Here is a 13,159-nt window from a genome sequence, read left to right as displayed (position 1 = left end):
AGTAACATTTATATTTATCCATTCTTCATTAATTTTACACATAGCTTTAAATAACATTTTATTCATAAATAGATTAGATTAGATTAGATTTAATGTATTAAAATGTATTTAAGTTGTATATGAATTAGAATTATACATTTCGTATACATTTTACAAAGTATGTACATTTTTTTTATATATATCACATGTGAATCACTGTCACACATATTCGTTAGTGTGTAAACTTCGGTAATATTTTGTACGTAGTTAATTACATTAAATCCTCATTAAATCAGAATTATTTAATATACAAAACATATGGGGAAAAGCGTTATGATACAAAAGGCTACCATTTAACATTTGTACTTGTTAAAAATGGTATGCATGTAGTATTGTCAAAGAAGAGCTTTTTCGCTAAATATATCTCGGAACCACATAATTAAATTCTACTTTTGGGTCCAGAAGTGAGAAGAAAGCTGGCAGCTCCTCACACTGAAGTGTAGTGTTCATCCAGGAGGGGGAGACAGAGGCCAGTGTAAATGTGAACGCTCCTCTGCTGTGGTGCTGTGTGCTTCAGTAGTGCTGAAGGCAGTTTTCAGACCTATCATTGCCCTTACTGTTACTTTTTATTTAGGACAACTTAACCAAATATCTGACTGCCTCAAGGCCTGCAACTGTAACCATCCTCTAAAATAACATCCTTCAACAGAAGTCAAAATTACACACATGAACTTCATCAAGCCCTTCTGAGAGACAGCGCAAAATGTAGGCCCCGCCACACGAAAATAGAACCCTTTATTATGTGTTTAGTTCAGTCTAAGTATACACACCCACACTCACACACAAACACACACAAATAACTTTGTATTTGTGATTTTTGGGGAATTGCCTGCCCAATCCTTGGTTCATTTTGTGATCAAAGTGTGGAAGGATTTTATACAAAAGTATAAAAGTATGAGTGACATAAAATGTAACACATTTGACGTGTCCTTCACAACACTATATGTGCACATTTCACATAAAGCCTGCCTACAGTAGGCTTTATGTCTGTCCTAGACTAATATAAATACACTTTACCTTGAAAAATTATGATTTTTTAATACCATTAGTTTTTTTTTTTTGCATTAATATGGGAAGCTATGTAATGTCTCATATTTGAGACACCCTGAAGTGTCTCTTCATGAACCATCAAGGTTCAACGTCTGACACACACTCACATCTAAAGACAAGTCAAAAGCTAAGATTTTACAAAGACTGGGGATCACAAACTGCAAGACTGCAACTAGATTCTTTCTGAGATTATTTCCCATCATGCTTCTGGTGGAATTTACATACAATACATATTACATATTAAGTTACAAATAATATGTATATCAACACTGTATTTTATCAGAGACTCTCAACTTTTGTCCCCATCAACAGTTTATTTTTCTGCCTCACTGTTAGTTCTTAATATGTTTTAATAGAATATATTTTGTGTTCAACTCTGCCTATAAGACCATTTTCCCCCCGTTTTTTGCTGCAACCTTGTATAGTAAAGAATTACAGTTTCACTGCTATACATAACAGTGCACAATAAAACAAACTAGTGCAAAATAAAATAATTTAAATATAATGACTTTAAAGTGCTTCCTGCGTTTAAAATACTGTACATATTAAAGTAAGAACCATATAAGGCATATTAACTGCAAAATGTGTGTCCTTTTTTAAATTGTTTGTAAACAGTCATGTAATATATTCTTGCCTTACGGCTTCCCGTAGCTCTTCTGTTGGCTGTTGACATTGTTCAGGTCACTATTTGCGTGAGTCGAGTCTCAAGTCTTACAATAATATTAAGGACAGTTGATTTTATCTGAACGCCAGGACAAGAAAAAGACAGAGTTAAACCTTCAGTCCAAACCACCTCACACTGAACGATCGAGATGATGCGACCGCAACTCCACTCTATGAAATACTCTCATCATTTTATCCCGACACTGGACATTTTCTACGACAGTGAAATTGCTTGGGCGTGGGGTCTACATGAGTTAAATTGGCACTATACCAAGGTGCACTTTCTTTTTTGCACCAAACAGCAAATTCCCCCTTTTTCTCTTATTTTTAGACATACAAATGGTCCATTTTAAAATTACGATTACATTTTAAGTATGGAAAGATTTGACTTATCATTCAACTCTGTTATAAACCATTAAAACCATTAGTTAACAGGCTTAACAGAATCCAAGTGACATTTTGCACAATTGTGTGCCATAGCTTGATGATACACACATGTATACTTTAATTCAGGTTCCATACTACCCGTCTAAAAACTGAATTTTATGTTTTTTTTCTATACATTATTGTTTATAAAAATTTAATGGGAGATTCACTCTATATAAAAAAGACTAATAATTTCTTTTTCCATTAGTACTGTTTGCAGATTGTATGCAGTTTTATATTAAATGTAACTGAATTGAAAATAAAATCAGGACAGAAATAAAACATATTTTTTAAAGACTGAAATAAATGATTTAATATAAAATCGATTACAGCAGGTTACATTTAAGAACTGTTAATAGAGTAAACACAAAAATGAATTAATTAATTCAAGCTTGATGTCTAAATCAGGCAAAGACACTCACATCTGTGTGCTGGAAATCATTTATTCAAAATTGTGTGAATAAAATGTGTCTTAAATATACATGAAATCATATTAATAGTGAAAAAGTTAAATGATATATACTGAATGAATAATATACAAAATGGATTTTGTACAAATCACTTTTTGTAACAAAAGTAAGAAATAACAAAAGGTTTATGTGGGAGACCAACATGTTCCTGCAATTCTAGATAGACCCATATACTGGATATGTACAGTATGTTCTACTATGTGTATAGATTTTTAGTTTTGGCAATACAATAAAATGTACTTTTAACGTTTTCACAATGTTAATATTCGGATGGCTGAGAATGTTATGTGAGAAACGTTCTAATAATGCTGTGATGCAAATCATTATTTAGTCACATGTTTTCAAATCATTCCTGGAACATTATTTCTGCACTGTTACAGAATAACCTTCCTGGAAGCTTTTAAAAACGTTGATAAACGTTCTTATAACGTTCTCTGTCAGCTGGGTAGATTATATAGTTTCAATTATTTTCAGTAAGCAAGTTTAAATAAAAAGGCCTTCTAAAGTGCATGCAGTGTTCATCACCTTTTTTTTCTTTTCTTAGTTGCTTATATTGCACTAAAAATGCTGCTGCACTTGTACCTTTGTCTGCATTTTTTTATATGATTCCAGAAAGCGACTGCATTAAAACAATGTGGATCTCAGACATCAGAATTGAATTATTTGTGCATATTAATTCAACATTATGTTTTTTAAATGTATTCTTTGTTTTAAACTGTACTTAAACTAAATTTGTATATCTTGTTTGTATTCTATTTGTATAGCCAGAACTGAGTTTTTGCAGTGTAAAAAAGGGACATTTAAATATGAATTATTAATATTAATATTATTTTTTTGTGGGAAGCACCTTTCATCTAAAAACATTGTGAGTGAAGATTTAGAGCTCCAACCTTTTAAAAGCTTTAAATGAACATTTGATTCAATGTTAGAATTTCAACATTAACCGATACCTATAAGCTCGGACTATGTATCTGGGTCTTTGAGTATACTCATCTTTGTATCATATTTTATCTATACTATATATGCAACAATAATACAACTCCTAAACAGCATTATTCACACAGCAGTATGTTTTTTTTTTTTGTTGTCGAGATGTAGCAATGATTTCTCCTAATGTGCTAAAATTCAATTAGCATTTAATGTTAATTTACCATATTTTTAAAAATTAAATTTTATATGTGTAAATCTAATTTTTTGTAGATTTAATGATAAAACCTAATACAGAATGGTTGTTGTTTTTATTTAGTTATAAGAGCTGAACTTTACCTCAGACAGGCTTTACCTCAGAATCACCCGCCTGAACTCACTGACATCACTGAGCTTCTTTCTTTTAATAAAAAGTTACTTTTAAAAAGTGTGCAGGGGACAGCCAGAAGTTCCCACAATAATAAAATATTCATGTTTTCATCATCCTGGAGACATCTAGTCCCCACAACACACACACACACACACACACATACACACACCTCTGGACTAAAACATCTCACACAGAAATCGTAAGTAGACCCAGTTGACATGGCGTCCAAACACATTTCTGATGCTGTGTGGAGACTTCAGGACAGCAGATGTCTTCTTCAATTTTAATCACAAAAGATTCATGAGCGCTTCATGTATCTCCAGCTCTCCAAGCTGCTGCATCCAGCTCTCTCTCTACATGTGTCTCATCCAGGGGAGGGAGGGGCCCCAAAATAAAGAGGCTATCAGAGTGCTAATCTGATCTGTGATTAGATACAGAAATGCAGCCTCTGAAAGATCTACTTTCTTGACTGAAGATCTTGTTTAACACAAGTTAAATGTTTGTTAAATGTTAACTTTATTATCACTTTATTAAATGTTTTCAATTAATCAACCTTTATTTCCCCTCGGTAATACATTAAAAGTAACCGAGCATTCACAAAATTAAAGAGACTTAAAAAATAAGTTTAAATGATAAAAAACAAGCAAACAATTATTTAAGAAGAAATCAAATAAGTCAGAATAAAAGGATATGTAGACGGGCTAAAATGTAAAACAATAAAACAAAGATATAAATGATTAGAATAATAAAATATATACACAATAAAAGAAATAGAGGATTAAAATAACACAAAAATTATAAAAATAGGTAAATGATGGAACTAAAATTTAAGTTAAAAGTTTAAGTTAAAAAAATAATAATAAAAGGACGAAGGAAATGAAATAAAAATGTAAAGGGGCAGAAGTAAAACCAGTAATACAACAAATAAAAGAATAACATAAATAAAAAGGCTAAAAGGTAAAACATAAAATTGCAGTAAAAACTCCAAGAACCTGACAGGTAATCCTTGTTTATCATGTGTATTATGTTTATCATGTTTAGTTTATTGTCTTACTTTTACCGAACTTTGCTTTTTACTTTCATTAAATGTTGGCTTTATAATTGTTATTTGAATGTTACTTTTAAAATCTTTACTTAAATGTTAAAGTCATCTTTGTTTTACTAAATGTAAATTTCTATCTTTACTTCAGTAAATACAACATTGGTGATCTTAACACTCATTAAATGTTAAGTTTATTATATTTCATTAAATGTTACATTTAGAATCTTTACTAAAATGTTAAGTTTATATAAACATTTACATTTTTTATCTTTACTTTGCTAAATATGAGATTATTAAATCAATTTTGCATTAATCTGTCTAAATGAATCTATCTAATCTGCTTGTGTTTATTTTATCGGTTTAGTTTGTGATCTTTACTTTTGCTAAATGTTGTGTCTATTATGATGTTCTCTAAACATTCTACTAAACGTTATGTCTGATATGTTTACGTATACTAAACATTGTAATGTTGTGTCTGTTATGATGATCATGTTTGCTAGACAGTCTCTGCTATCTTTTATTTTAATAAACAGTATGTCTGGTTTGCCGGAGATGGATTATTCTACAGTATGCTGTACCTGAAGGTTCTGCACTGAAAGGAGAATATGAGTGGGGGAATCTGAGTCCGGGAAACTGTGTTAAATCTGAGATGATCTTTACTTCTGCTACATGATACATGCCTGTGATGATCAGAGGTAGGAGGAGTCTAAACCTTTCAGACCTTTTTATTTTATTACCCTGTGAAGCGACATGTCACTGCCATTGAATTTCTGCATATATTAGCATATCATTGAGAATAGCCTGAAGGCTTTTTGGTGTAGTGTAGGCTTGTGTATAATATTATGTATAATGACAATAAACTACAGCTGAATAGAATGAGTGTTACGACTTTTAACACAGAACTATAAAAAGAAGCAAAGGACTAAAAGCTAAAGATGAGTTTCGTCTGTGTTCTAAACTGAACAAATGTTGACATTAAATAATCTGTTGTTTATATTGGGGTGGAAAAGTCTGAATCAAATGTGTTGCATAATTATATTGAAATAAAAAATTATAATAATGTCAAATCATAATGCTCTGTTTTTGATTGAGGAGTGTTAAGTTTATAAAGTCAATTTCTGATCTTTAACTACATTTTAAGTTTATCATTTTTAATTTCTCTAAATTGTAGGTTTATAATGCCAAATTCATGATGTTTAATTTGAATAAATGTTATAATCGTTACATTTTACATTTTTATAATATGTTAGGTTCAATATATCAGATATATGATCTTTACTTTTATTAGATTTTGTGTTTATGATATTTAATTTTATGCTTAGTTTTATACCAAACTTAACTGAAATAAATGTATTATCTTTACTATTACTAAAGTTTATCATCTCAAGTTTATGATCTTTACTTCCACCAGATGTTAAATTCCATTGAAAAAAAATGACAACATTTATCATAAATAACATTTACAGATAAACATTAACTTTATAATATCAGGATTATGATCTTTCATTTTATTAAATGTTTCATTTTTAATTTCAAGTTTATGATCATTGATTTAATTACATTTAACATATCAGGTTCATGATCTGTATTTCTTATTTTTTTTAATGTTACAATATTTCCTGTAGCTAAGTGTTTAGTTTATTATGTTGAGGTGGTAATATTTACTTTTACAAAATGTTAAGTTTAAAATGTCTCATTTATGATCTCTAATTTTGATCAAATTTAATGTTTATGATCATTTATTATACAAAATTTTAAATGTATTATTTTTACTTTTACCACATGTAAAATTTATGACCTTAAGTTTATGATCTTTACATCTACTAGACTCAAGGAATGTGAGTCATAATTTCACATATATAATATTTATATATAACATTTATACAGTGATTCATTTTTCAATTGAGCTCACAATCTAAGCAATTTTAAGGAAGATCATTTTTTGTTAGGTGTCTTATTATCTTTTTTGGGGGGGGAGTTTAACCCTTGTGTGGTGTTCATATTTTTGTTACTCGTTTACTTTGTTACTTGTATTTAATGCAGCAAAATTAAGCAATTTTACATTAAAATGCTTTGAACATGCTTGCTTCACCTAAATTGCAAGCAATATAAACAGCTTACATGGTTAATATTTGCCCTTTACCTTTCTTATGTTACATTTCTTTCTAAAAGGGCTACACTTTTTTTTATTATTTTTTTAATAAAATGTAAAAGGAAATGAATTTATATGAGTAGAAAATTTGTGTAGTTTCAAATGTACAAATGAAGCAATGTTTATTAGCCCTTGGCCAAACATACTGTATGTAATATAAATGTGTGGGGGGAGGGGGGGTGTACAGTGTGTGTTTATCAAAAATGTGTTTTGATATATGTTTTTTCACAAAAAATGAGCCAATGCCAATGAGTTTGAGTTAGAAAAAATATTTTTTTAGTATCATTTGATAAAAAATGAAAACGGGTCCCACAGACCCGAACACCACACAAGGGTTAAGTAGCTACATGTAAAAAGCTGTTTAGGGCTGCAACTTTATTCATCTGTATTTCAGCAGTTAGAGCAATACTTTATAATCTGACCCAGAAAGAGAGCAATCCTTCAACACAAGTTTACAGAAGTGTGTAAATGTAACAAGTCTTACGTTCCCCCTCTTCCCACACTTCTGGTTGTGAGGAACCTGTTTGGCAGGTAGACCCACTTCTGACAAGAGCAGGATCTTACGCAACACCTTAATTATCTAAATGTTAATCGTAGATAACTGTTGGAGGCCAAAGGCCTGCAGTGTCTCAACACTAATATGGCCTAATTATAGTTCTTGACATTTAGTCCAGAAACCGATCCATCTTCTTCCTCATGTACATTTCCTTCCTTAAGGTCAAACGGGTATAAATAAAACATTAAGGAGGATTCTTGGGCCGGGAGCCAGGGGTTACCTGCCTTCACACAGGCTGCACGCTGGGACACAGCCAAGCGGCGCGAGGACGTCGAGGAAACAATCAATTAACCTCACACAAACACGCCTTTCTTCTCGACCCGAGCCGAGGTTAGCGCTCACGTCATCCTGCAGAACAGAACTGTCTTATCGGAGTCTGTCAAATCACAATTTCACAAAAATAAACCGTGACACATCAGTTAGGAAAGCTGGAGTCTGAACCTCCTACTTGTGTTGATTGTATTGATATTATTTTCAGCACAGTGAGCAAAATGAACAGGGTTGTTTCTGTGTTTTTTAAATCTTGATTAATCTGAGCACAGAACAGTTTTCAAAATTTTTTTCAGTCCATTTTAAATAAGCTTTGGCCAAGAAAAGACAAAGCTGTTACTGGATCGTGTTAAAAAGCGGCTTCTTCTTTGCATAATACAGCTTTAACCTGCATTCGTATATTGTACAGCAAATTAGGGGTGTTTGGTTCACACCTAGGTATAAACCCCACGGTTTGGTACGTTTTCGGTATGTTTTCGGTACGGTTGGTGGAAAAAATAAAGAGACTGGCCATTCTGTATAGACTCACCTTTATTAATTTCATAAAAAAAATGAATCTTCATTATAATTATGTTTTAATTTGGGGATGGACATGTTGTAACGGTGCTTGGGCACTTTTATTATTAAATGCTTGAAACCAGGGTTCTCTCCTACTGTCATCATGAGAGGATCCATCTTTTACATCTTTTAAAACAAACACAACAACATTACGTTAACTGATTAAACTACAAATATTTTTTTCCCCATTTGACGTTTAAAACATCATTTATTTAACACTTACTTTAGAAAAAAAACCAAAAACAACCAAAGCAAAACACAAACACAATTCTACAAGAAGTTTTTGAGTGGTATGGCGTTTCCGTGTGGACGAAGATATTATTAAAAACGGAGACAAAAACCTACGTTTTTTAAAAATATCTGGCTTCATGTGGATGGGGCCTAAGATACGAGGAAAAACGGTTTAAAATTTGATTTACAGTAGAGCCAGTTTAATATGTCATGTGTCTGATTCATCATTTTTTCAGGTGCTCTATCTCTCTATCTCTCTCTCTCTCTCTTTCCCTCTAGTGTTAGTATTAATAGTAATACTGCCGGAATGTATAGACAATGTGAAGCGTTTGAGGAACATCAAAGGCAGAACCTGGCAAGAGTTCCAGATCAAAGGGAAGCCTGGGAGCAGAAGCTTGGCCGTGGCCCAGGAGCCTCTAATGAGCAAAATTAACATGTATTAATTCTGACCTTGCATCAAGCAGACAGATGTCTCGTACGGGTAGAAAAAAAAGCCCATAACAAAGCTATAGTCTGGATCATCACGGGTGAGGATTCGTATCCAGCACATCTGTCACTGGGATGTATGGGTTCAGTCGAATGATCTCTAGTGAAGGTTTGTCCCACAGCTCCTCTTGGTTTTGACCATGTCAATAATTCTGTGTACAAAAGTTAAACGTTAGCTAAAATATATCTTTTCTGAGGCTTTGAGTCGTCCAGTGAACTAAGACACTGTCATTTTGAGCCAAGGATCGCTGGTTCGGATCCTGGGTCATGCAGATATCAGCAGCCGGAGTCCGAGAGAGCACAGTTTGGCCTTTCTCTCTCTGGGTGTAGATGTCTCTCTCCCCCCACATCACTCATAATGTAATATTGGTCAGAACAGGAGCTGGGGAACTGGGGACCTGGTGCTTTCTTCACCCAGTGATGCTACATTTCACATGGTTCAGAGGAGGCATGTGCTAGCTCTCACTCTGATAGTTTTGGGGACAAGTACTAGTGATACTAATACTAATACTAGTGGGTGGCTGGAGTACTTGTCCTTACAAATTGAAATGGGAAAATTGGATAAAATGTGAAATACATTTTCTGTGAACTGTCCATTACAGAGCAAACATCTGTTTGTGTTTTAGCCTCTGATCCCTCCCACTGCCCATTCCCTAGTCTTATTTCCAGACTTTTTTTTTTTTTTTTTTTTTACATGTTTTTACAACCTAGCTACCATATACACTGCCATACCAAATGTATTGGAACAGAAAGTAGTATCATGCCCCATGACTCTTACCATGTCCAATGAAAGATAAAGAATGCAACACTGACTGCAGGATAGTGTGCGATGCTTTCTGTCCTAAATATGGCTGTGATTTCTAATTTTTGCACAAAAAAAAATTAGCTTGATGCCACCAGTTACAATCAATACCACCTACTGTAAACGTCCGATCCATCTGACACCCACTTATGGGTCTCGCTTGAACTCATGCTGGCCAGTGTTCAAGCGATTTAAAAACAGGGTTATTCCACCAAATAACTCTTAAAACTTTATGAATATGAACTAGTTTTCTTTGCATTATTTAAGCAGTAGAGCGGCCGGCCACGGTATGGTACCTCTTTCTTGACAATAAGTAGTTTTTTATGAATGTTTTTTTTTATTACATATCTTATTTTTGCAATTAAGTCAACCTACAAGACACTATGCTTAATAATAAAATATATTTTAAAGTTATTTCTATGCACATTTATACATGTAATCTCCTGGGGACAGAAATGGCACTGACTTGGCAGAATATGCCACTTGTAGCTCACAGGTCCCCTCATTTGTGTTCACAAGTAGCAGCTTATGTATCTAAAAGCACATGGTTCACTATAGGGAAGATTGGGCCACAAAGCTTTAACATGCTTTTTTATCGTGTTGTATTCTCATACCTGCAGGGTTGGCTATACGACAATGTTAGATCTAAGCCTTCCAAAGACAACAAACGTGAGAAAGGCAAATCCCTGCATACATATTCAAATCAGTTAAATGTTCAGAAGTTTTTTTTACAGGTTCATTAAATAAATACCATAGATATCATACAAATTAAACATGCTGATATTCTGTTATTCTGCTGTTATTTGTTTGACAAAGACCTGAACATGTTGCTATATAATGTAAATCAGAAGGAGTACAATTTGTTTCTTTTTATTAGTGAATTAATTTTGGGATTACATATAATTAATTTGCAACAAAAGAAATAAAGAGTACTTAAAGTCAACAGGAAGGCAAAACAGGCCTTTCAAGTTTGGCTCAGTTCTCAAACAAGGAGCTCCAGGTCTGGGCAAGCTAAGATGCTACTGAAGATCACCACACCCTCTGCTTAAACACAAGCCTTTCAGACCTGATGCATTTTCTTCTGTATCTTTCAAATGATGGGGTTAAGAAATTCCAATAATGCTAAAAGCAGGCTAACACTCCTGTGCAGGTAAATATAAACATAAAATAACTTTCTACTAATGTAAGGAAGATTTAGGGCAAGTAGCTGTTGTTTATCCTTCAAAAGAAAATCCAGCAGAACCATAATGCTACATTACAGCCATGGTTATATTTGTACTTCCAAAAAGTATATACTGTAACCTTTAAGAAAGTGTCCTTAACTCTGGAAAAACACGGTGTTGTTGATAATGGAAAGCAGAACATCTCCTCTGTTATTAACATTACAAATTGTAGGCCTTGATTATGGCTTACAGCCAATGAAAACCCAAAAATCAGAATATTATATGAGACCAAATGGTACTTTTAGCAGTGTTGGCAATGTGCCAAGTCCTGCTGGAAAATGAAATCCGCGTTCATAAAAGCTGTCAGCAGAGGGAAGCATGAAGTGCTGTAAGATTTTCTGAGAAACACTGCACTGAGCAAAATAATACAAATACAATAAAGCATTTTTTTCCCAAAACAAAGTCACACACATACTATTTACGGTGATGATGATGATGGACAGATAATGTCCACAAACTTGGCTAAATTAGAAACCGTAGGCTGAGGCAAGCCTGGATTACAGTACAGTAGCAATTGTATCACATATTGTCTATTCTGTCATCTAAGATAAATGCTGATATTATTATAGATTATTAATAATAATTATTATTGATTCGACAGTCTTAACGTGCAGTCCTGCAGTTAATCACTCTTAATCTGCTTTTACACACTCTACACATCTGAAGGTTTCTCATCTGAGTGTTTCTGTATCAGGTTCCTGGGTGGAGCAACAGTCTAAGCGTTGGCTGGGATTACAAGCTGGGTTGTACAAAATACAAAATACATTTAACTGAGAATGACTCCTAAATTTAATTTTAAATCTTGAATTAGAATTTGAATTGAGGTTGCAAAGAAGAAGTGAGATAAAAAAGGAAATACATTCTGTTCCATTTTGAGGCAAACTAATAGGGTGGTAAATAGGCTTGTTAAACAACATCTGAGCATTTTTACTCCGAACCAAAGTCACACACTCACTATTTATACACTAAAAAATAACCCGAAATACTTAATAGGTGCTTTTTTTTTTCCAAACCGGTGACTTGCCGCTGTCTGTGGGTTTATAAATTCATTGCAAGTTGCAGGGAAAGTTTGGGAAAACGCAGGTGATCGTTTTCTAAGTGGAACGTAATACAGGTGTCACGGATTTGAGCGCTGCTGAAGGCCGAAAGCTGCCTCGAGAACGGGTAATAAAGGCTGAAGAAGAGTGAAATGCGAGTGTGAGCTAATGAAGCCGCGTGCGAAAGCAGGACTTAGCCTACAGCAGCAGAGGGGCTAACTAGCGACTCTCTTAAAGAAATGGAGTCGCTGGGAAAGAGAGAGAGAGAAAAAAAACAGGGAGGAAAAAACAGGCTGGGGGAAAATAATCACAGCTAGGCCTCTTTCCAGCCAGACTCTTCAACACACACAGCATATTAAAGTCACTCAGCCACACGTTCGCTCCCCTGCTCGCTGTGCGATTGCGTGCGTGTATGTGTGTGTGTGTGTGTGTTGTGGTGTATGGAGAATAGGCCAGTGTTTCTGCACCCTAGCCTTTCTCTAGCCCGTCTCTGACAACTCATTAGCTTTAATTTGGGTGATGGATCTGGATGTGGAGCTCAGGGCACTCGCAGACACCAGCGAAGCCCCAGAGAGAGCGGCCCGGCCTGGGATGATGCAAGGCATATTCCTGCCCTTCCTAATGACTGCCGAGCAAAATAAAACACAAGCCGTGTGTGTGTGTGTCTGTGTGTGTGTGTGTGTGTGTGTCTGTGTGACTGACAGGTTTGTACCTTACCCCAGGGCAGAGAGGGAAATGAGCACTCACTGTGTGTCAGCCTGTCTGTCTGGTCCCACACACACTCACACACACACACACACACACACACACTCAAACATACACTCACTCACACACTCACACATACAAACGCTCCCAAA

This window comes from Astyanax mexicanus, chromosome 12 (genome assembly GCF_023375975.1).
Source record: "Astyanax mexicanus isolate ESR-SI-001 chromosome 12, AstMex3_surface, whole genome shotgun sequence".
Classification (NCBI taxonomy): domain Eukaryota; kingdom Metazoa; phylum Chordata; class Actinopteri; order Characiformes; family Acestrorhamphidae; genus Astyanax; species Astyanax mexicanus.
This window is presented reverse-complemented; position numbering follows the sequence as displayed.